This window comes from Myxocyprinus asiaticus, chromosome 27 (assembly GCF_019703515.2).
Source record: "Myxocyprinus asiaticus isolate MX2 ecotype Aquarium Trade chromosome 27, UBuf_Myxa_2, whole genome shotgun sequence".
Taxonomy (NCBI): Eukaryota; Metazoa; Chordata; class Actinopteri; order Cypriniformes; family Catostomidae; genus Myxocyprinus; species Myxocyprinus asiaticus.
The window spans coordinates 2,549,543-2,573,579 of NC_059370.1; the positions used below are offsets into that span (position 1 = coordinate 2,549,543).

Here is a 24,037-nt window from a genome sequence, read left to right on the forward strand (position 1 = left end):
TCTGAGGCCGACACGTAGCTGACCGCCATGCTTGCCCAGGCTGCCGCGATTGTTGGGCTGGAGTGGAACCCTCCACCCATCCCTGAGCCCTCGCGGCTTGACGATTGGTTCCTGGGTTCGTGTCGCCGCTCACGGCAACACTCGGGCAGGCAATGTCCACCTTGGTGGTCCAGGAGCACCACCTATGGCTGAATCTGTGTTTGGCCTATATATTTTTGTGCTTATTTAAGTATTGTGTCTTTAGTGTTTCAACATGCTAATGTCAAACTTTATTGTAAACTTTATTTATAAAAGAAAAGGCCACACCATTTCTCCAAATGTCAGATAGCACTGATAAAAAAGCTTAAATTATTATTTATAATTTTTTGTACTAATCATGTTGATCGATTAGACCTTGAGAGGAGTATTATGATTAATTCATGAAGCAGATGTTTTTCATCTGTACAGGTCACTAATTGCAGTGATCGGTCTTCTAAAGTAATTTCCTGTGATTGTCGTGCTCAAGGATAAAATATAATTTATTATATATTTATAACAACTTCTATTGGGCTTGTCAAACTTAAAACTATTTTAAGACAGAATCATTTGAACCCTTAATTAGCATAATCCTGGTTTATCTTGTTCTCTGTTTTGCACAGTTTATTTTAACCCTGGGCTTGTAACTTAAACTCATCAATTAAAAATCATAACTGCAAAATCACAATTGGGGTAATCCAGAGGAACATACTGTACACAAGGTTAAGGACTCAAAATTGCAGTTTGTTAACACTGAAGTACTGTAATATTAGACAGTTTCTTCATATTCAGGTGACGTAGCCCTCTGGCATCGGGCTAGTGGAGTAATAGGCTGATTTATAACAGGACTAGTGATTAATCCTCGGTAGTCATGTTTCATATCCATATTTACAAGTATGTTTATCTATCTGTGGAAATGTCAGCATGTAAATCTGCTGGTTGTCTTTTTGGACCACAATGAAGATATAAAATGGCTTCTTCATTACTCCAGATTACTCGTTTGCCATGTTTGACATTTTAACTGTTGTTCTCACAAACTGAATCTGGGCACAGCATGTGAATATTTAAATAAGGCAACCATTGTTTCGTTTATGATTGGTTGTTTATTGTGAAACAACTCACTGTTACATTGATTTCAGTCGGACTTAAACAATAATTTGTAAATAATAATACTTTCTTATTATTATTTAAATGCCATGTAAATTTTTCTGTAAAGTCTGACTACCCGACCTACATAATGCGTTTAAAGTTATGCTTCGTCCAGCATGTATAGATGTTAATCAGACCACAAGTGGCTTCACATTGTGCTTATGACTTTGAAAGAGGTAACATGCGGCATGCATTTAACACTTCCTCAGCTGATGGCCTTCCTTCAAATATTCAATAAAGCATGTGTCAAGTAGCCTATAATTGGACAGACAGGTGAACACTGCAGCTCAACCACGCAGTAAATAAATAAATAAATAAATAATGCTAGTGGCTCGATTATAACTGTGCATATAAGCATACTGATCTTTCAAACCCGGGTTAAATGCTGTGAAAAGTTTGAAATGTTGCTAATCACAGGGTTAAAAGATACCTTAACCAGAAATTAAAAAGATGTTAACCTAAGATACAGTAAAGCTCAGTGTGAAAAGTCTAGCCCCGTTCTGTGCACTTCAGTGCTTTGTAGTCAGACTTTTGACTGTAAGCATAAAGTCTCGTCCACGTTACAAGTTTTTCTGATCAAGAGCCGTCCACTAGACAGAAAGAGACCATCTGACTGACATCTAAAGCACCCAAGCACAGTTTGCTTTGTTTATTTGTCATTAAGCAGTGGGTTTATCTTGGAAAAAAAGGTAAAATGTAAAAAAAAAAAAAAAAAATGTGTATAGATTTGTAATCAATTTCAGTCTGTTTAAAGACAGAATTTTTGTGAAATGCCACTGAATTGACTTCTAATACAGCCCCTATTTCGAAAAGTTGGGTCAGAATTGAAATGCTAATAAAAACATAAAAGAGAGATTTGTATATTCTGTTCACCCTGTGCTATTTTTAAAGCACTACAGCAACACATTTTTTGATTTTTTACCTTGTGAATTATTTATTTATTTATTTTAATATACACTCATTTCAAATCAGATGATTGCAACACGCTCCAAAAAAAAATTGGGACAATCAAGTGTTTACCACTGTGTAACATCACCATTTCTTCTAATAACACTTATTAAGCGTTTGGGCACTGAAGACAGAAGTTTGTTGAGTTTAGGAAGGAGAATTTCCCCTCATTCATCCATTACAGCAGCTCAATTGTGCACTTGGAGATGGGTCAGGACTGCTGGCAGGCCAATCTATCACCCGCACTCTCTGCTTATGCAGCTATGCACTTGTAATCCAGGCAATATTTGGTCTGTCGTTGTCCTGCTGGGCAATTCTGGGATGTCCCTGGAAAAGAGAGCATCTGGATGGCAGTATACACCGATCAGGCACAACATTAAAACCACCTGCCTAATATTGTGTAGGTTCCCCTCGTGCTGCCAAAACAGCACCAACCCGCATCTTAGTGGTTTTCATGTGGCTGATCAGTGTATGTTGCTCCAAAATTTGTGCATACCTTTTTGCATTATTGTTGTATTCACAGGTGTGCAAGTTACCCATGCCATGGGCACTGACACACCCCCATACCATGACACACACTGACTTCTGGACCTGATACTGATAACAGCTTGGATGGTCCTTTTACTCTTTGGCCCGAAGAACACGACGACTGTTTTTTCCAAAAACTATTTGAAATGTGGACTCATTGGACCACACAACACGATTCCATTGTTCTAAATTCCATCTCAGATGAGGCAGAGCCCAGAGAAGATGGTGGTCTGGACAGTGTTCTTCTTTGCAAAGTTAAGCCTTAACTTTCATCTGTGGATGCAACGGCAAATGGTGTTGACTGACAAAGGTTTACTGAAGTATTCTCAAGCCCATATCATGATATCCATTACAGACGAATGACGGTTTAAATTAGGTACCGCGAAGAGTATCATGTATAAACTTAACATGATACTCCGATACAGTCCGATACAAATATTTGTTTACATGTGCATTACATGTATTCCGAACCAAACATCTGCGCATACGAAGAGCGTCAGTCATCGCGTTCTGAAGAAGCGGAGAAAGGCTGAGAAAGTGAGAATGGCACCAAAGTTCATAACTGGCTTTTTGCTTTGTTGAGATATCTAAAAAAAATATGCCAGAAAACATGTATAAAATGTGTATAGATTTGTAATAAATTTCTGTCAATTTCTATCTGTTTAAAGACCGAATTTTTGTGAAATGCCACTGAATTGATTTCTAATACAGCCCCTATTTCGAAAAGTTGGGTCAGTGACGACTGAGGGATCGGAGATCATACGAATTCAGAAATGGATTTCCAGCAGGACAACTCCAAATCACGTACTGCCCGGATTACAAGTGCAGGGCTGCGTAAGCAGAGAGTGCGGGTGCTAGATTGACCTGCCTGCAGTCCTGACCTGTCACCAGTTGAGAATGTGTGGCACATTATGAAGCACAAAATACGGCAACGAAGGCCCCGTACAATTGAGCAGCTGAAGACCAATATAATGGATGAATGGGGGAAAATATGGCTTGCTACATTTAACAAACTTGTGACTTCAGTGCCCAAATGCTTAATAAGTGTTATTAGATGAAACAGTAATGCAATAATCTGATTTGAAATGAGTGTAGGCTATATTTAAATAATAATAATAATTACATTCACAAGGGAAACATCAAATAATGTGATGTTGTAGTGCTTTAGCAATATACAGTAGCAGAGGCTGATTAGAATTTACAAATAATTTATTTTTGTTTTATTAGCATTTTCCCTACTGTCTCAACTTTTTCAAAATTGGGGTTGTAAAAGTGGGTTCATTGATTTAAACCAGTAGTGACTGTTGGCTCATACACTAATACACTCTAACCTTCAAATATAACTTGACACATTTGGTCTGTTCTGAAAGCATAAAGTCTCCCAGCTCTCTGCATTTCTCTACAGCTAGCAAATGTTCTTTGTAGCATCTCAGCTAGAAATAGTAATTGGTTTCACCATGGGTAAACACACAATTGCCTGCCAATGCAGATTGCATTAAGTGAATGACTAAATGTCAACCTGGGGCTCTTTGAGGTCTTGCTTAGATACTGTGTTTGCTGGGTGGGGGTGTTGACATCCTTCATTAAGAACTATCCTGTGATGAACACATTATACTATTGTAGCCACACAGCAATTAGTACTGGATTGATTGCTGACGCTGTGCCAGATACTGCAGCTCCAGAGGCTCAATGTGATAGAAGAGATAACAGTAGGTGATATGGAGAACAATTGGCTTCTGTCTTAAATGATGAGATGTGGAGAAAAAATTAGGGTGAAAGTGTAAAATAGAAATTGAACTTCTTTCCTTGACTTAAGTTCATAACTATATATAAGCAGGTATTTTTTTAAGCTCAGGCATGTTTAGCACTGTGGACTTCTAGAAAGAAAATTCTCATTAAAACCTTTTTCAAACTCTGACTAGTTTATTTAATTTGTCTGCTAACAATGTCAACAGTGTATGCATATACACTACTGGTCAAAATTTTGAAACACTTGACTGAAATGTTTCTCATGATCTTAAAAATCTTTTGATCTGAAGGCGTATGCTTAAATGTTTGAAATTAGTTTTGTAGACAAAAATATAATTGTGCCACCATATTAATTTATTTCATTATCAAACTAAAATTTAATAAAAAAATAAAAAATAAAAACTTTTTTGAAATTGATGACTTGGACCGAATAATTAAGAAAAGCAGTCACTAAGTGCCCAACATAGATGGGAACTCCTTCAATACTGTTTAAAAAGCATCCCAGGGTGATACCTCAAGAAGTTGGTTGAGAAAATGTCAAGAGTACATGTCTGCAAATTCTAGGCAAAGGGTGACTACTTTGAAGATGCTAAAATATAACACAATTTTGATTTATTTTGGATTTGTTTTAGTCACAACATAATTCCCATAGTTCCATTTATGTTATTCCATAGTTTTGATGAATTTACTATTATTCTAAAATGTATAAAAAAAATTATAATAAAGAATAAGTAAGTGTTTCAAAAGTGTTTGTAGTGTACATCTCAGGAGATTTATGTAATTTGTCACTTTTTCTGAAAGTCATGAAAATTTCCACCACCGTGTCATGTGACCAGAAGTGCGTTGCATCAGCAGCGTTGGAGACCAAGGTTTGAATCCTGCATTGAAACCAGGAAGTAGTCGCGTTTGCATAATCAAACGTGCATGTTTACATGCACAAATTTTTGTCAATCTGAATGAATTCAGTCCGATTACAGATTCCAAATGTACTGTTTATATGTCCCCTAAACGTTGCAATCCAATACAAATATTTGTTTACATGTGCATTACATGTATTCCAAACCAAACATCTGCGTATACGAAGAGCGTCAGTCATCGCGTTCTGAAGAAGCGGAGAAAGGCTGAGAAAGTGAGAATGGCACCAAAGTTCATAATTGGCTTTTTGCTTTGTTGAGATATCTAAAAAAAATATGCCAGAAAAGCTTTCTTCTTATGTTACTCACTCTACTCTGCAAACAAATAATTAGAAGCAGCGTCTAATACCCTGTCTGACTTATTTGCCTCATGCCCATTCCTCCACCAAAATAACCACAGACATCTCTGAATGCGAGTATGAAGTAATGACAGGTGGGTGAGAGTTGTACTCAAAGGAGTGTACAGATGTGGAATGGAAAGAAAAAAATAATAGGGACTTTAAGCAACAGCTGCGGACGGGACGCTACGCAAAAATCACTAAGCAATAATGATGGCGGAATGGAGCATTTAATCATTCAAAAGAAAACAAAAAGGTAGGCTATTTAAAACAGCAAGAGAAGGGATGCTTGCAGTGTTAAATAACTATCAGAAGAAGAGTTTTACTCTTGTACAATATAAATAGCAACATCTAAAACTTAGATATTATTATTATTAATAGGCTGCCATATTTGTAGTTTCTTTTTTTTTTTAATTCAAAGCCTGCCTATAACCGCGTGTGTAATTTAACATGTTTTGAGGAGGCTGTTTAGGCTATTTACTTCGTTTACTTTGCATCATTACTTGTAAACCATATTCTAACATTTACTTTCCTAATGTCACATATGATCGACTGTCACTATGGCAAAGAAGAAATGCTTTAGAAATGATGGTTTCGATGTCAGGAAGTGAGTGAAGCCACGTACACGCAATGGAAAACAGAACGCAGTAACCACACCTGATGCTTAAAATCCCTATTATGAATGACACAACATTCTTTTTTGCTCTATGTTATGTCATGAAAGAACATGTGTCCTGCAGAATATTCAGTGCGAGCCTACATACCCTTAATAATGCGTTTTGTTGTTACTTTGTATAAATTAGGAACCGTGAAGAGTATCATGTATAAACGTACATATACACCACATCTCTGTGCATGAGCACAAGGTATTTTAGAATACGATTGAGAAAGTAGTCGTATTCAGATGTTTACATGGCTAATATTTGTCTTTTATTCAGATTATTTCAGGTCTACATCGCCCCTTTCAGTCGGATGGAAATTTCATTTTCGGATAATTTTTTTGTTTACATGAAAGGCTTTCAATCCGATTGAGCTATCAGTCGGATTCTAAATGGATTATTTGGTTGCATGTAAACATGGCCAGTGAGGAGCGTGATTCAGAGGTTGCATTTTTCCCTCTAACATTACATTTTTACTCCACTGATGGTCAGGTTTAGGTTTTGGGTTGTGGGTTCAGTTTTTAAAATAGCATTCCTTTTCACTGTATTACAGTCTGTACAGCTGAAAAAAACTGACTTCACAACTCGCTTTTGATGCCCCTCCATGGACAATACTCCTGGAAAATAGAGCTCACACGTGCCCATATGCACAACAACACTTACTGCTAAAGCCACTAGGGGCAGTGTTTCACATTTTGGTTAGCACAGACTGATTTTAGTAAAAGAAAAGTCAACCTACTGTTTCCGATTTCACTGAGATCAGTCTGTGACTCCTTGGTCTTGCAAAGGCTAAATAGCATTTTATGTATCCTAAATACACACAATTAATATTTTCCAAATTTTTGTGTAATTTGGCAAAATTACTGTTATTTGGAAGTGTTGAATAAAAATAATCTGCTCACAAGTGGTTTACATTGGATTTTTTTTTTTTTTTTTTTTTTTTTTGACATTCACCACTTCAACAATAAAAATTATAAACAATATACTGTAGAAAAGGACTGATTATTGATTCAATCAAACAATTAAAAAATGTACACAACCGTTCAAAAGTTCGGGGTCGCTTGCCTGAAATGTTTCTCATGATCTTAAAAACCTTTTGATCTGAAGGCGTATACTTAAATGTTTGAAATATAATATAATTGTGCCAACATAATATTTTTTTTAATTACAAAACTAAAAAAAAGTTTTTGAAATTGATGACTTGGACCAAATAATTAAGAAAAGCAGCCAATAAGTGCCCAACATAGATGGGAACTCCTTCAGTACTCCTTCAGTACTGTTTAAAAAGGATCCCAGGGTGATACCTCAAGAAGTTGTTTGAGAAAATGTCAAGAGTACATGTCTGCAAATTCTAGACAAAGGGTGACTACTTTGAAGATGCTAAAATATAACACAGTTTTGATTTATTTTGGATTTTTTTAGTCACAACATAATTCCCATAGTTCCATTTATGTTATTCCATAGTTGTGATGATTTTACTATTATTCTAAAATGTGAAAAAAATAAAAAACAATAAAGAACGATTAAGTGACCCTAAACTTTTGAACGGTAGTGTACGTGATATGCTGATTGTTTAATCAAATGAATTGCAAATAATCACATTTACTGTATCAATATTTGCTCAGAAAAGCTTGTTTTTTAAACCGTGACTAGAGAGTCCTAATTTTTGTTCCATTACAATCCAGATATCTCTATTTTTGTGTGAGGACTATGATACTTTTTGTATGTTCGCGTGCAACAGATGGACTGGCCATTGTATCTGGCTTTTTATCAGCATCTCGAGTCACAAGCGTTTTTAAGACAGCATGTTGAAATTGAAATTTTCGTGAGATTCACCCTATTAGATCCAATCTCAAATGCCAATAATGTATCAGAGGCAATTCACTAAAGGTTATTTAAGCAATTTATTTCAAATGGAAACCTTACTTTAACCACTGAGTCAATGTCTCCATTTGGTACGCTTTGAAACCCTTAAGCTTGTTTTTATCACTCTGGATTTAAGACCATAAAACATGATTACTTTATACATGGAACTGATCATTTTGTTTTATGTCAGCCGTATGATCGTGGGTACTTCACAAACTATTAATTCTATACACTAGGACGTCACTTCTCTAAAAGAATTTCATTGTTGACTCCCTCAAAAGCACCAAACAGCTGAAAGTGTGAAAGTGAATCTGTGACGTCTGTGACGTGTGCCTGTATGTGAAGGGTATAAAAGCTTTTAGTAAACTCAAGCTACACTCATGCCTTTATGACTTTACTAAGAGTGAAGTGCACTAAGTGCTTTACAAAGCTGCATACTGAGAAAAACATCACCCACAATGAATGCCATTGTCATGACGCTTTTTCAAAATCAGCAAATAAAGTGTTGAGCGAGAGGTTGTGCTTAAGACACTGGATTTGTCCTTCAGATGGATTTTCACTCTGGATTTTTTACAAAATCAAGGTCACCTGGGCCAAGAGGGTTAATTGAAATTGACCCATGGGGGAGTCAAGGTTTACCACCTAAGAAATGACACAATAAGCCGTGTATGTCAGCACCTGCTGGAAATTAAACCTCAGACTTGAGAGTGTTACCTTCATGGCCACATCTAATTGCTCAAAAGCGGCTCTCGCTCTGAGACAGGCCAACACATTTCCTGAGTGCAATTGTTCATCATCTGGCTGGCTGACCAGTTTTCAAACCTATTTGAGGGTTTTACTATTACATTGAAAAGTTGTGATGCCTTCTCTGCATATCTGTTAGGTAGGCCAAATAAGGAAATCTGTCTTGTACAGATTTAATATTTACATATTTAGGCCAGTAGTATGAGGATCAGACTGGCAGAAGTCTTTGGTTTAACAGACCATAGATGACCTCCACAATATGCCTCATGCAAAATGTGATTTAAAACTATGCACTGTGGTCATATACAATTATTTCAGAATAATAATACTATTAAAGAATTAAGTAATTCTATAATAAAGCTTTTAAACTAGTGCTTTCAGTCTATTAAAATGTAATTTAATTTAATTGATGATTCTCATTAACATGGGACAATATGGTTATCTCACGATTCGGTTCAATGTAAGATATGAGGTTCATCATTCAAAAATAACACTTAGATGTCAAAACATTACAGAATTTTCAATGCTCATTGTAGTTTCTTATTAAAATAAAGTTCTTTAATACACAATGTAAATGCTCAAAGTTATTTCTTTGTTGTTTGTTTCTTTTTTTCTCCCTTTTTCTCCCCAATTTGGAATACCCAATTCCCAATGTGCTCTAAGTCCCTCGTTGTGGCATAGTGACTCGCCTCAATCCAGGTGGCGGAGGAAGAATCTCAGTTACCTCCGCGCCTGAGACCATCAGTCCGCGCATCTTTTCACGTGGCTTGTTGAGCGCATTACCGCGGAGATGTAGCACGTGTGGAGGCCCACGCTATTCTCCGTGGCATCCACGCACAACTCACCACGTGCACCACCGAGAGCAAGTACCACACATTATAGCGACCATGAGGAGGTTACCCCATGTGACACTACCCTCCCTAGCAACCGGGCCAATTTGGTTGCTTAGGAGACCTGGCTGGAGTCATTCAGCATGCCCTGGATTCGAACTCGCGACTCCAGAGGTGGTAGTCAGCGTCAATACTCGCTGAGCTACCCAGGCCCCCAAATGCTCAAAGTTTAAATAATAAGAATTGCTCATATACCTTTCTCTATAAGAAAAGGTCAAAAACAATAAGCAATAAGCTTTCAAAAATCATGGGCTACATTCAGGGTTATCAGGTGCAGAACAAGCAATAGTACTGAACAAAACCTGTCCTGAAAATCGTATTTGAAAGTGTAATACACGTTCATTTGTATGAACTACTTTCTTGTGGGGGCCGGATTATCCACATGAAAACTTTGCGGGGGGTCATATATTGTAAACTCCCCTTTTTCTCCCCAATTTAGAATGCCCAATTCCCAATGTGCTCTAAGTCCTCATGGTGGCGTAGTGACACGCCTCAATCCGGGTGGCGGAGGACAAATCTCGGTTGCCTCCGTGTCTGAGACCGTCAATCTGTGCATTTTATCACGTGGCTTGTTGAACACATTACTGCGGAGACATAGCGCGTGTGGAGGCTTCAAGCCATTCTCCGTGGTATCCACGCACAACTCACCATGCGTCCCACTGAGAGCGAACCACACCATAGCGACCACGAGGAGGTTACCCCATGTGACTCTACCCTCCCTAGCAACCAGGCCAATTTGGTTGCTTAGGAGACCTGGCTGGAGTCACTCAGCATGCCCTAGATTCGACAGTGTCTTTACTCGCTGAGCTACCCAGGCCCCCTCAATAAATACATTTGATTAAATGGTACATACTCATATGCTCACCTAAACGGTGCAGTCCATGTTTAGTAAAGCAGTGACTGAACTAAAGTTAGAAAAGCTTAAACGAGCGCTCCGGTTCGGACAACTGATGATAACTGTTGCATGCGCGCCAAGAGGCGTTGTTAAACCCATCGCTAAATGCTGTTTCACGTGTGCCATGAAGTGTTGTTAAACTAACCGCAGAATGCTGTTGCTTACACCAATGAATGTCGTGTTTACCACAGAGAGTGCTCTGGTAGTTTTGATAGCGAGAACATTTTTATGAAAAGTCAATCTGAGGGTCAGTGAACAATGATTGGCTGGCTGGTTTAGGCCTGCGGGCCGCCAGTTGACTAGCCCTGCTTTAAGTGCTCATTGAGCGCCTCACAGTGTTCCGGTTCAGCGAACATCAACAAGAATCTCTGGTTTCTTTAGCGCATCATGCTGTGTGAGATTAAAATTAATATTTCTTTTTACTTTTTTATCTGACTTTAAAGAACAGAAAGGATGTTAAGACACATTATTCAATGAAAGTGGAGTCGCCTAATCTTTGATGGACACACGGAGGAAATGACCTGCTTTAATCTCAAGCACTTTTCATCAAAACAAGGTGATTTTCCAGGTTTTCCAGTACTTACATTTCTAAAAGCTAAATTCAAGCACTTTAAGGACCTTGTGTTAACCCGTAAACAGTGTAGAAAAAAGCGCAGTATGGGGTAAAATAGAGAGATTATGATGTTTGATGAGTCATTTCATTTCTGATCACATGGACAGAAAACAATGTTGCAAATTTCAAAATATCAAGTTATGCCACAATATGGTTAATCATATTTTTTTGTTCGCAATACAGTATATCGAAATTCGATATATCATCCCATCCCTAATATATATACATTTTTATATACAGTATATGGTGTAATATAAATATTTATACACAGACACTAATAAAAACCCACAGGTGTGGGAAATTAAGGTGACACACAACATGTGTGTGTCACCTTGTGTGTCTGTAACAAGGCCAAACATTCAAGGGTATGTAAACTTTTGATCAGGGCCATTTGGGTGATTTCTGTTATCATTATGATTTAAAAAGGAGCCAAACAACTATGTGATAATAAATGGCTTCATATGATCACTATCCTTAAATAAAAGACAGTTTTTTGCATGATCAGTCATATTTTCAAAATCAATGCCAAAATTTCACAAATTCTGCCAGGGTATGCAAACTTTTGAGCACAACTGTATATATATACAGGTGCATCTCAATAAATTAGAATGTCGTGGAAAAGTTCATTTATTTCAGTAATTCAACTCAAATTGTGAAACTCGTGTATTAAATAAATTCAATGCACACAGACTGAAGTAGTTTAAGTCTTTCGTTCTTTTAATTGTGATGATTCTGGCTCACATTTAACAAAAACCCACCAATTCACTATCTCAAAAAATTAGAATACATCATAAGACCAATAAAAAAAACATTTTTAGTGAATTGTTGGCCTTCTGGAAAGTATGTTCATTTACTGAATATGTACTCAATACTTGGTAGGGGCTCCTTTTTGCTTTAATTACTGCCTCAATTCGGTGTGGCATGGAGGTGATCAGTTTGTGGCACTGCTGAGGTGGTATGGAAGCCCAGGTTTCTTTGACAGTGGCCTTCAGCTCATCTGCATTGTTTGGTCTCTTGTTTCTCATTTTCCCCTTGACAATACCCCATAGATTCTCTATGGGGTTCAGGTCTGGTGAGTTTGCTGGCCAGTCAAGCACACCAACACCATGGTCATTTAACCAACTTTTGATGCTTTTGGCAGTGTGGGCAGGTGCCAAATCCTGCTGGAAAATGAAATCAGCATCTTTAAAAAGCTGGTCAGCAGAAGGAAGCATGAAGTGCTCCAAAATTTCTTGGTAAACGGGTGCAGTGACTTTGGTTTTCAAAAAACACAATGGACCAACACCAGCAGATGACATTGCACCCCAAATCATCACAGACTGTGGAAACTTAACACTGGACTTCAAGCAACTTGGGCTATGAGCTTCTCCACCCTTCCTCCAGACTCTAGGACCTTGGTTTCCAAATGAAATACAAAACTTGCTCTCATCTGAAAAGAGGACTTTGGACCACTGGGCAACAGTCCAGTTCTTCTTCTCCTTAGCCCAGGTAAGACGCCTCTGACGTTGTCTGTGGTTCAGGAGTGGCTTAACAAGAGCAATACAACAACTGTAGCCAAATTCCTTGACACGTGTGTGTGTGGTGGCTCTTGATGCCTTGACCCCAGCCTCAGTCCATTCCTTGTGAAGTTCACCCAAATTCTTGAATCGATTTTGCTTGACAATCCTCATAAGGCTGCGGTTCTCTCGGTTGGTTGTGCATCTTTTTCTTCCACACTTTTTCCTTCCACTCAACTTTCTGTTAACATGCTTGGATACAGCACTCTGTGAACAGCCAGCTTCTTTGGCAATGAATGTTTGTGGCTTACCCTCCTTGTGAAGGGTGTCAGTGATTGTCTTCTGGACAATTGTCAGATCAGCAGTCTTCCCCATGATTGTGTAGCCTAGTGAACCAAACTGAGAGACCATTTTGAAGGCTCAGGAAACCTTTGCAGGTGTTTTGAGTTGATTAGCTGATTGGCATGTCACCATATTCTAATTTTTTGAAATAGTGAATTGGTGGGTTTTTGTTAAATTTGAGTTGAATTATTGAAATAAATGAACTTTTCCATGACATTCTAATTTATTGAGATGCACCTGTATGTTGGGCCTCATGCACTCAGATAGGAGACAAAGGCAGGCCTAACACAGTCGTAAAAACCTAACTCAAGCCCCTACACACCAAGTCATAAATCTTACTGATAAAAATCGCGCCAAAATCAAACAAAGGGAGTCCAAAACAGACTGCAAATCCCATGAAGCCTTGCTCACTAAAGGATCGAACTCTCAACTCCTATTGGATGAGGCACACAACAGACGTCCCTCAAACCATGACATCATCAGGAGTTGAAATACCTCTGAAATGCTTCTGGGATTTGCTTCCAGCAACTTTGTTTGCAGTGTGTAGGCGCAGCTCATCGCTGCTCTCAGGTGCAACCTCGTGGCACAAGGAAGTAACATCCAACTTGAAACTGTGGCCATACAATCTCCATCTCGCTGGACGAGTTGCGATACTCTGTGTTCAACCGAACACTCTAACGGATCCGAAGGTCCGCATCTTCATCCGTTTGCCTGCAGAAGTGAAGAGATTAAAGATTTCTCTTCCATCTTCAATCAAGTCGACATTTCTGATTTCTCCGCCAGCCCGCCGAGAAACAGTCAGCCATACGCCCGCCGACAGACTGAGGAAACGGCCTCCCGTCATCACCCGAGCCTCAAGGAACCAGGTCGGAGTTAAAGGACGGAGGAAAACACATTCTACCTGTGTCCTCATGCGATTCAAGTAAGAGGTTTACGTCTGGGCAGAGACAGAATATTATAGTGTTATTCTTGCGTTTCAAAATTTTTTTTTGGCTTGTACAGTTTACGGACCGCCATGTCCGCTCATTATTAATACTCAGGGTATTAATTATCACAAATTTGTTTTGCTGTATTGTGGTCCAACCAAATTGGACTGTTGTGCATTTTCGCCATCGCAGGTGAAACCGGCAAACTGAGTTATCCATTAAAGAGTCAAAGAACGCGGGACTTTTACGAGCCGTCCACCGTGTCTCTGAGTGATAAACTAACAGCTGCTTTCTCTCCCACTATCGCGAAATCGGCTTTAGGGCCGTCACTTAATTCTCTCTCTCTCTCTCGTACTAACCACAAACACACACACACACACACCTTATGTGTTATAGGATTATTTTTTATTTCCATATCTAATCATATCACTGTTTAGTTTGTAGTTGTAAGTCGGATGTTTATTGACTGCATTGTATTAATTATTAATTGATATTACTGCATAAATAAGCTTTGTTTATATTACAAAGAGAAGTGTTTTGGTTTGTTTTGCATACACCTGTGTCATGCTGACGGGATGTCAGTGCTCGGATTCAAGCCTTCATTCATTGTTTTTTTTTCCCGAAAATCGATATTCTTCGGATGTCGATTTTCCTAAGAAAACAACCTAATATTGAGACTGTTTTACTGTCTGGTTATTAGTCCCTGATTCCAGGGTGGTGCCCCGTCAGTATTAATCCTTATTAATATTCTATTGATTTTTGATAATTGATAATTATCTTTGATGATTGTTGAATTTGAATGATCAATAAGCTAGTTTTAATTTTAATTAATGTTTCATCGATGTTAACAGTTAATGATTATCTTTGATAATTGTTGATTTAAAGGATTAAAAAAGCTAACATTGATTCTCATCAATGTTCTATTGATTTTAATAATTAATAATTGTCTTTGATAATTGTTAATTATTGCTAATAACCAAACCCGCTCCTAAACGTAGCACACTACATTTACTGGAGCCCCATATGAGGTTTTAATGAGTTAGATTCAATTAATTAATTTAAATATTAATTAATAACTAAATAAATAATTATTAATTATTTCTGATAGTAACACTGATCTAAACAACCAGTAAAGACCTACATATATATATATATATATATATATATATATATATATATATATATATATATATATATATATATCAGAATGAGCTTTATTGTCAAGTATGCTTCCACATTCAAGGAATTTTTCTTGGTGACAGAAGCTTCCAAAAACAAATAATAAAATAAAACAAAAAACAAATAATAATAAAAAAAGATAGAATAAAAATAAAAAGCAAATATAAATATATATAGAAATACACAATAAGGCAAAACAATATATATATAGTATGTACAAATACAAATCTGTTCTATACAGTGCAAGGGAATGTAATGCAGAAGAGGGAGGATATGTTAAATAATAAAATTGACTAGCTGTGTATTGCAAGTAATTATAGTATTGTTTTTAACTGTTCATGAGATGGTTAGCCTGAGGGAAAAAGCTGTTCTTTTGCCTGACAGTTCTGGTTTCAGTGCTCTGTAGCGTCGGCCAGAAAGCAACAGTTCAAAAGGTAGTGGGCTGGATGAGTGGGGTCCAGAGTGATTTTACCAGCCTTTTTCCTCACTCTGGAAGTGTACAGTTCTTTAAGGGAGAGCAAGGGGCAACCAATAATCCGCCTACTGTCCTTTGTAGTCTTCTGATGTCCGATTTCGTAGCTGAACCAAACCAGACAGTTATTGAAGTGCAGAGGACAGACTCAATGACTGCTGAGTAGAACTGGATTAGCAGCACCTGTGGTAGGTTGAACTTCCTCAACTGGCAAAGGAAGTACAACCTCTGCTGGGCCTTTTTATCCCTCTGGGGTCTGAGGGTTTTTTGGGCCCTGGAGAAGTTTTGACATGCCTTGACATTTGTGCTTTTTTCAGTTGCTTAAAAACATATTAATGGCTAAAGTCTGATAACACTGTATTCAGCACAAACTGGGCTACAGTAATATGTGAACAACATGTATGTACATGTTTGTATTTTTGAAAAAACAAAAATTTTAAGTCACTGAAATAAGGCCATATAACACATACTAAACATTTGTTCACAAGACTTTTGAGAAATGGATCTTGTAGCCTAGAGTTTTTGCTGCAAAAATGATGTGAAAACCATCCTGATCACTCATTCATACCAAACAATATAGTCATTTAACTTTTGTAAGACACTTTTAGTGTTAGAAAGGCCATATGTGAGGAGGCATGGATGATCATGAATATTGATGTGATTCACACCTGAGGAGACAAAGACCCCTCCCCTGAGAATGAATGTGAGGAGACTTAATGATTGAATGTATTGTTTGTAGCTTATTCACAAAATCAAGTTTAAGTTAAAAGTAATCTGACTGTACATTTTCTTTACATAAAGACTTTACTTAAAAATTTTTGACCTATACTACCATTTAAACATTTTAGATCTGTAAGATTTTTTAATGTTTTTAAAAGAAGTCTCTTCTGCTCACCAAGACTGCATTTATTTGATCCAAAATACAGCAAAAACAGCGATATTGTGAAATATTTTTACAGTTTAAAATAACTGTTTTCTATTTGAATATATTGTAAAATGCAGTTTATTCCTGTGATCAAAGCTGAATTTTCAGAATCATTACTGCAGTCTTCAGTGTCATATGATCCTTTAAAAATCATTCTAATATGCTGATTTTCTAATATGGGCATATTTACAGCACATTTTACACATTTACACCTGAACAGATATTTGCAAGCACAAGCTTCTTTGATGATAATGAGGCAGCATAAACACTAGTTGAAATATGATCTAAACATTCATATTAATTTTATATCATATTACATATCATATTTATATCATACAGCATACAATTTAAATACCTGCTTTAGCCGAAACAACATTTAAATGTAACTAAAACTTGCCTATTAGGACATATTTCAAATTTCAATACTCTGAATCCTGGCTGGCAAGTCTGGAAATAGTCCAAATAGTAAAATATGTACATGTTTATATAAAATAACGTCAACTAATATGTAAGTAAAGACTTACTCATCCGAAATTGTATCCTCGGCTGGACCAAGTCGTTATTCAAAATGCAAACGTTCCTCGTCGGATTTCCGCTCTTCTTCTGAGGAAAATGTGAACTCTTCGTCACTGTCAGGAGCTTCCTCACCTGTGTTGCATACCATCTTCCAAACGTGCAGAAAAGTGAATGAACTTGATGCTTTTTAAGGCATTGTCGAGGGCGTTTACCATTTGCATTGATCGCCTCAGCACATTACCGTATGAATAGTGCGCTCTGCTGGTGGGTGTGATCACATTAGCGATAATTAGCTGAGCCAGGAGAAACTGTACATCACTTTGTTTCATACAGATTACATTGCAGGAGAATATTTGTTTTAAATTTGAATTATTTTATTTAAAAGTAGACATTTAAGCTTTCTTTAGACATATGTTTCATGTTTGTGTGATAAGTATTCGCAGAGTTTCAGTTCATTTTTGTGATTTGTTTCAGAAAGATGCTTGTGGAGACATAGACGGCTGAAAGCGCACCCTGTTTATTTTCTTTATTTTACAAAAGCACAAGGTTTTGTTGTTAATGTGAGTGTACACAAATAAAAGTAGACCCTTTATAGTCTCTAATGATGTCTTACACTTATCTATATGCCCAAAAATGACGGAGTACTTTAAGTGGTTTCCGCTGTTATGAGTAAAAATATCCAGCAGGATGCGCCGGCGTGTCCGTCAACCCTAGAGGGTTAACAATGGAGTCAATATGGGTCTCCCACTTCAGGTCCTGTGAGATGGTAGTGCCCAGGAACCTGAATGACTCCACTGCTGCTACAGTGCTGTTTAGAATGGTGAACGGGGTCAGTGTTGGGGTTTTCCTCCAAAAGTCCACAGTCATCTCCACTGTTTTGAGCATGTTGAGCTCCAGTTTGTTATGACTGCACCAGTGAGCCAGCCCTTCAACCTCCCTTTTGTATGCAGACTCATCATCAACTTCAGGAGCTTGACAGAGGGGTCCTTGGTGGTGCAGTCATTGGTATACAGGGAGAAGAGTAGTGGGGAGAGCACACATCCCTGGGGGGCACCAGTGCTGATCATACATGTGCTGGAAGTGAATTTCCCCAGTCTCACTAGCTGCTGCCTATCCGTCAGAAAGCTGGTGATCCACTGGCAGATAGACATGGGAACAGAGAGCTGGGTTAATTTATTCCATAGGAGAGCTGGGATGATGGTGTTGAAAGCCGAACTGAAGTCCACAAAAAGGATCCTTGCATATGTCCCTGGTCTGTCCAGATGTTGCAGGATATGATGCAATCCCATGTTGACTGCATAATCCACAGACCTGTTTTCTCGATAAGCAAATTGATATGGATCTAGAAAGGGTCCAGTGATGTCCTTCAGGTGGGCCAACACCAGTCTCTCAAATGACTTCATGAACACAGACGTCAGAGTGATGGGTCTGTAGTCATTAAGTCCTTTGATCTTGAGTTTCTTTGGGACAGGGATGATAGTGGAGAATTTGATGCAGCAGGGAACTTCACACTGCTCCAGTGATCTGTTGAAGATCTGTGTGAAGATAGGGGCCAGCTGGTCAGCACAGGATTTTAGACAAGTGGGTGAAACACCATCCGGGCCCTGTGCTTTCCTTGTCTTTTGATTCCGGAAGACATGGCACATCTCCTCTTTGAAAACTTGTTTTTCAGCTTCTCAGAGTAGCTTCTTTTAGCCACTTTAATTTCCTTAGTCAGTGTGTTTTTGGCCTGATTAAACAAGATTTTATCCCACTTCTGTAAGCATCCTCTTTGGCATGACGAAGCAGTCTGAGTTTTCCTGTAAACCATGGTTTGTCGTTGTTGAACATTAAATACGTCCTTGGAATTCTAGTAGGAATGCACATATCCTCACATAAACTGATATATGATGTCACAGTATTTGTGATTTGTGTCTGCTGCTTCAAAAGCACTCCAATCAGTGCAGTCAAAGCAGGCTTGTACTTCCAGCTCTGCTTCATTGGTCCAACTCTTTACAGTCTTTTCTACAGGTTTAGCTGATTTTAGTTTCTGCCTGTAGGTTGGAAGAAGATGAACCAGACAGTTATCAGAGAGTCCCAAAGCTGCTCTAGGGATGAACGATATGCATCCTTTAATGTTGTGTAGCAGTGGTCCAGTATATTTCTGTCCCTGTTAGGGCATGTAATGTGTTGTCTGTATTTTGGCAGAGGTTGGCTTTGTTAAAATCTCTGAGAATAATACATGATAATAAGTGAGTCCGTGTGTTGTTTCTCAATGTCTGTGATCTGATCAGCCAGCTGCTGCAGCGCTGCATTCATGCACGAGTGTGGAAGAATATAAACACTCACCAGAATGAACAAGGGAAACTCCTGCAGCGAATAGAAAGTCTTACAGTTGATAAAGAGCACTTCCAAATTAGGACAGCACATCTTCTTTAATGTTGTTACATCTGTACACCAACTTTAATTGATGTAAAAGCATGTTCCACCGCCTCTTGTTTTCCCCGTTAACTCCGCTATGCGATCCGCTCTGAACAGCTGAAAGCCCGGCAGATGTAACGCGCTGTCCAGAATGGCTTCACTCAGCCAGGTTTCTGTGAAGCACAAGGCAGCAGAGTTTGAAAAGTCCTTGTTTGTACAGGTGAGGAGATGTAGTTCACCCGTTTTGTTAGAGAGAGAGCAGAGATTCGCTAGATGAATACTCGGCATCGCTGTTCGAAAGCCGTGCTGTAGGAGCTTGACTAGTGCACCGGCTCGCTTCCCTCGCCTGCGTCTCATAGCGCGCTTTACACAGCTGCGCCTCTGAATAAAATGTATAGCAAAATGTCAGAATGTCAAAAACCGGAAAAAGATTGTATGTGCTGAATGTTCAGCAGTTCGTCCCTGGTAAAACTGATTGGAAAAAAAAATACTAAACACGGGACAAACAAAGAATATATATATATATATACACATAACTGTGCAAAAGTTTTAGACACTTGTGAAAAATTTTGCATAGTGAGGATGTCTTCAAAAATAATGACATAAATAGTTTTCATTTATCACTTAATGTCATACAAAGTCCAGTAAACATATAAAAGCTAAATCAATATTCGGTGTGACCACCTTTGCCTTTAAAATAGCACCAATTCTCCTAGGTACACCTGGACAGAATATTTCTTGGTTGTTGGCAGATAGGATGTTCCAAGCTTCTTGGAGAATTCGCCACAGTTCTTCTATCTATTTAGGCTATCTCAATTACTTCTGTCTCTTTATGTAATCTCGATGTTCAGTGGGGGGCTTTGTGGGGGCCATGACATCTATTGCAGGGCTCCCTGTTCTTCTATTCTAACCTTTTCTATTTGCAAAAGTAATGTTTGGGAGTCTAACATTTATATTTCCTGTTGACACACTAAAGCTGAAGATATAAATAACCATCTTTTGTGAAACATCTTATGTGCCTAAGACTTTTGCACAGTACTGTGTATATTTATATATATATAGCTCAGTGGTAAAAGACGCTGGCTATCACCCCTGGAGTTTGCTAGCTCGAATCCCAGGGTGTGCTGAGTGACTCCAGCCAGGTCTCCTAAGCAACCAAATTGGCCCGGTTGCTAGGGAGGGTAGAGTCACATAGGGTAACCTCCTCATGGTCGCTATAATGTGGTTCGTTCTCGGTGGGGCACGTGGTGAGTTGAGCGTGGATAGCATGAAGCCTCCACACGTGCTATGTCTCCATGGCAACGCACTCATCAAGCCACGTGATAAGATGCACGGGTTGACGGTCTCAGACGCGGAGGCAACTGGGATTCGTCCTCCGCCACCTCGACTGAGGCGAATCACTACACGACCACAAGGACTTAAAAGCACATAGGGAATTGGGCATTCCAAATTGGGAGAAAAAAATAAATAAAAATGGTTTAAAGTTCACTTTTAAGGTAGGCTATCACATGCGTTCATACAGTCAGAGCAAGGCTGTGTAAGCCTAGCGTATGTCCTTGCCTTTACATCAAAAATTATTTTCAAGCCACATTGCTGTATCACACAAACACATCTCAAGGTGTTTCAGCGCAACACAAGCAATTAGAGGTCATGTACTGTTTAGTATTTTGCCTGTGGTCGTTATCAATTGCTTTTAAGTAGGTGTCAAATAGTCCTGTCTTTGGACCAGGAACACAATCTAATTAGGTTTAGTTTAACGTCCTCTATACACCATGAACTAGCATTATATTTGATCAGGACACACCCTTCCGGAATCACTCTGTTCTAGTATCATTCTATCAAATAATTATTAAAATGAGAAACAGACATAATAGCTGCTGGCAGGGACGTACATTTATCAATTCTTCCTCCAGAGTATAATTCCACTTGCATTTTGGATGTGCAATTAAAATGATGAAGCGCTGCTTCCTTGGGCCGCCATACAAATATGTTACGTCCGTCCTAAAGATTCATGCAGGCCATTCAGCAGAACTCACAATGTAAATCTTACTTTCTATCAGTGCTGACCTGGCCAGAGGTGGTTGTCACCGTGAAGATGTGGCGTAAAGGTCATACCATCACTTCCCACGAAACTGACTATTCATATGGCAAAGAAATAAATGTGATAAATGTGATAAAATCACTTAATAGCCTTGTCTGTGTAAAGTTATCCAGTATTCTAGCTTTGTTGTCATGATGATGTAACACTTAAATTTAGATTTTCAATATTATCTTCAGACTTTTGACAAATGATTTCAAACTGACCATGGTGTTAAGTGCAAAAGCCCCTCTCATATCTGTTCCACATGCATAGGGCAGCGCAGTGATTGGATGGAAGCATTCCTTCAACATAATGAGTGCTATCATTGTTTTGAGTGATGTGCAACATGTACACAAATGTTAACATCTAAAAAAATAAAATAAAATAAAAAAGTATTTTGGTGTTTCATCACCCTTTATGTACACAGCCTTGTACCGCTGTCTTTTTGACTGATTCTCAAATACTTTTTTTCATGGTTTAATTCATGGCTTAGAACTCTTTTATGAAGGATTTTATGAAATCCCTATGAAAGAAATGAATGGGGAAAATACTTCTTGAACTAAGAAGGCTGAAAAAGTGTCAGTGTCAGTCCACAACTGGCTGTATGGAAATAATGACAAAAGTTTGTAGACACTGTAATCAGAATAACTGTCTGTCCAAAAGTAACATGTACTGATAATTTTACACAGTAAAATATACAATTCTGCATGTGGATACCTACTTTACTTGCTCCCAAGTGCCTCAAACAAATCTCTTCAAAGAATGCCACTAACCTGGAGAACAGTTTGCTTGTTTGCTGGAGAACTCTGTGCTCAAGGATATCTCATTGACTTGCTTCCACGCCTCAAACAAATCTCTCAAGTCCTCAAGCTCACATCAGTGATAGTTTGGTCAAATCTCAGCTCAATACTTTCTTTGCTGTAAATTTTGGTTTATACAGTAGTATAATAGATTGTATTCAGCTGTAAACAGGCTGGATTTGAACAGGCTCAATGATTATTCCCTTTATTGAAAGTGTCTTTTTCCAAGCATGATTGTAGGCTTTTCATTCACTGCTGTTTTTCTCTTCGATTGTTTGGAAATATAGGACAAAGTAATGTACCAAAGGTTTTAAGCTGTTCTTTAGATTTGTGTTAAAAAACCTGCAACATTTTGAGGACACAAACTTGTTAATGATTTCAGAATTTTCCAGTGCTTGAATTAATATATGTTCTATTCCAATATAAGCAACAAGTCCAGTCAAACTGTAATGTTCATACGTTCTGGCTCAAACATTTCTCGACAGATAAATTTTTGTCATCCCAACACTTTCCTGCATGAATACTGATCGCCAAAGTAGATATTTGATGTGACAGTATGTATGTTAACAAATCAGCAACATGCCTGTATCCCATTACACACCATACACTACTGCCTACATACCATTATAACATTACTGGATAATTCTAATTCGGTTAATGAGAGCATGTGACATACAACATTAATGACAAGGTTACAACAGTGTTGGCTGTAAAGCAATTACAAAGTACATTACTTGGGTTAGACATTATTTAGAATTTATTGAGTGGAAAAACAAATTTTTCTCTGAAAAGTGTTATAGAATTTAACTTTAAAGTAATTAGTACTGTAATGAGTAGTGACATCTGATTACAATTTTAGAGAAGTGATTAGTAATTTGTATATATATTCTGTATATTATGTTTAAGTGCCTGCTCTCTAAACATAAATTAGCCTAAAGGATACTAATGTTTCATCAGAAGGATGAGGCTATGTTGTGTCTTAAACAAAGCTCATACTGTACATAAGCCACTCTTACATGAACTTAGAAATGTAACCAGACACTGACGTGATTGGCAAAAACCTTAAACCATAATCTGCAAATCTATAAAGTTTTTTCAGTTTTTATTTTCAAGAACAACACAAGCATACAATGAAAAAACAACTCTGGGTGACTTACAGAAAGGGAGCTTGTCTATTTGGAGTGAGTAGATGCAAAGGGGAAGGTTTTCTTGATATAATCTCTTTTGTTGTTTGCTAACAATCTGAGCAGCAGAGCTAATGAAATGTTCAGTATCAACACTGCTCAGCTGAGCTGAGAGAAACTACTGAGCGAGTTTTATGAACACCCAAATTATTGAACATGTTTTCATGCTGCTCTTTAGCGCTGCGCACTGCAAGGGCAACCACTTCAAACATTAAATGAAGAAACAATATCAAGTACAAGTATTTACACTCCGGTATCTGTCCAGTTTGAGTACTAACAATTAATATCGTAGTCATATTGCAAGTAATATTGGTGCATCCGTAATTAGTAGAATTAGTAGGTTACTTTTAATAGCACATAAGCTTTCACTAACCATAGTGTCAGTTTGGTGTAGCTGATGTTAGAAGAT

At 38.1% G+C, this 24,037-nt stretch overlaps 1 protein-coding gene and 1 long non-coding RNA gene across 2 annotated transcripts in view; one reads left to right on the forward strand and one right to left on the reverse strand.

Annotated features, from left to right (window-relative positions):
• LOC127418192 (uncharacterized) overlaps positions 1–11,809 on the reverse strand; it is a 364,269-nt gene extending 352,460 nt beyond the window's left edge. The window contains exon 1 of the long non-coding RNA XR_007893381.1: positions 11,640–11,809. This is a non-coding gene — a long non-coding RNA (uncharacterized LOC127418192). The remainder of the gene's footprint in view (positions 1–11,639) is intronic.
• Positions 1–24,037, forward strand: part of LOC127418147 (X-linked interleukin-1 receptor accessory protein-like 2) — a 514,339-nt gene that overhangs the window by 145,693 nt on the left and 344,609 nt on the right. The gene's annotated exons all lie outside the window — the stretch shown is intronic.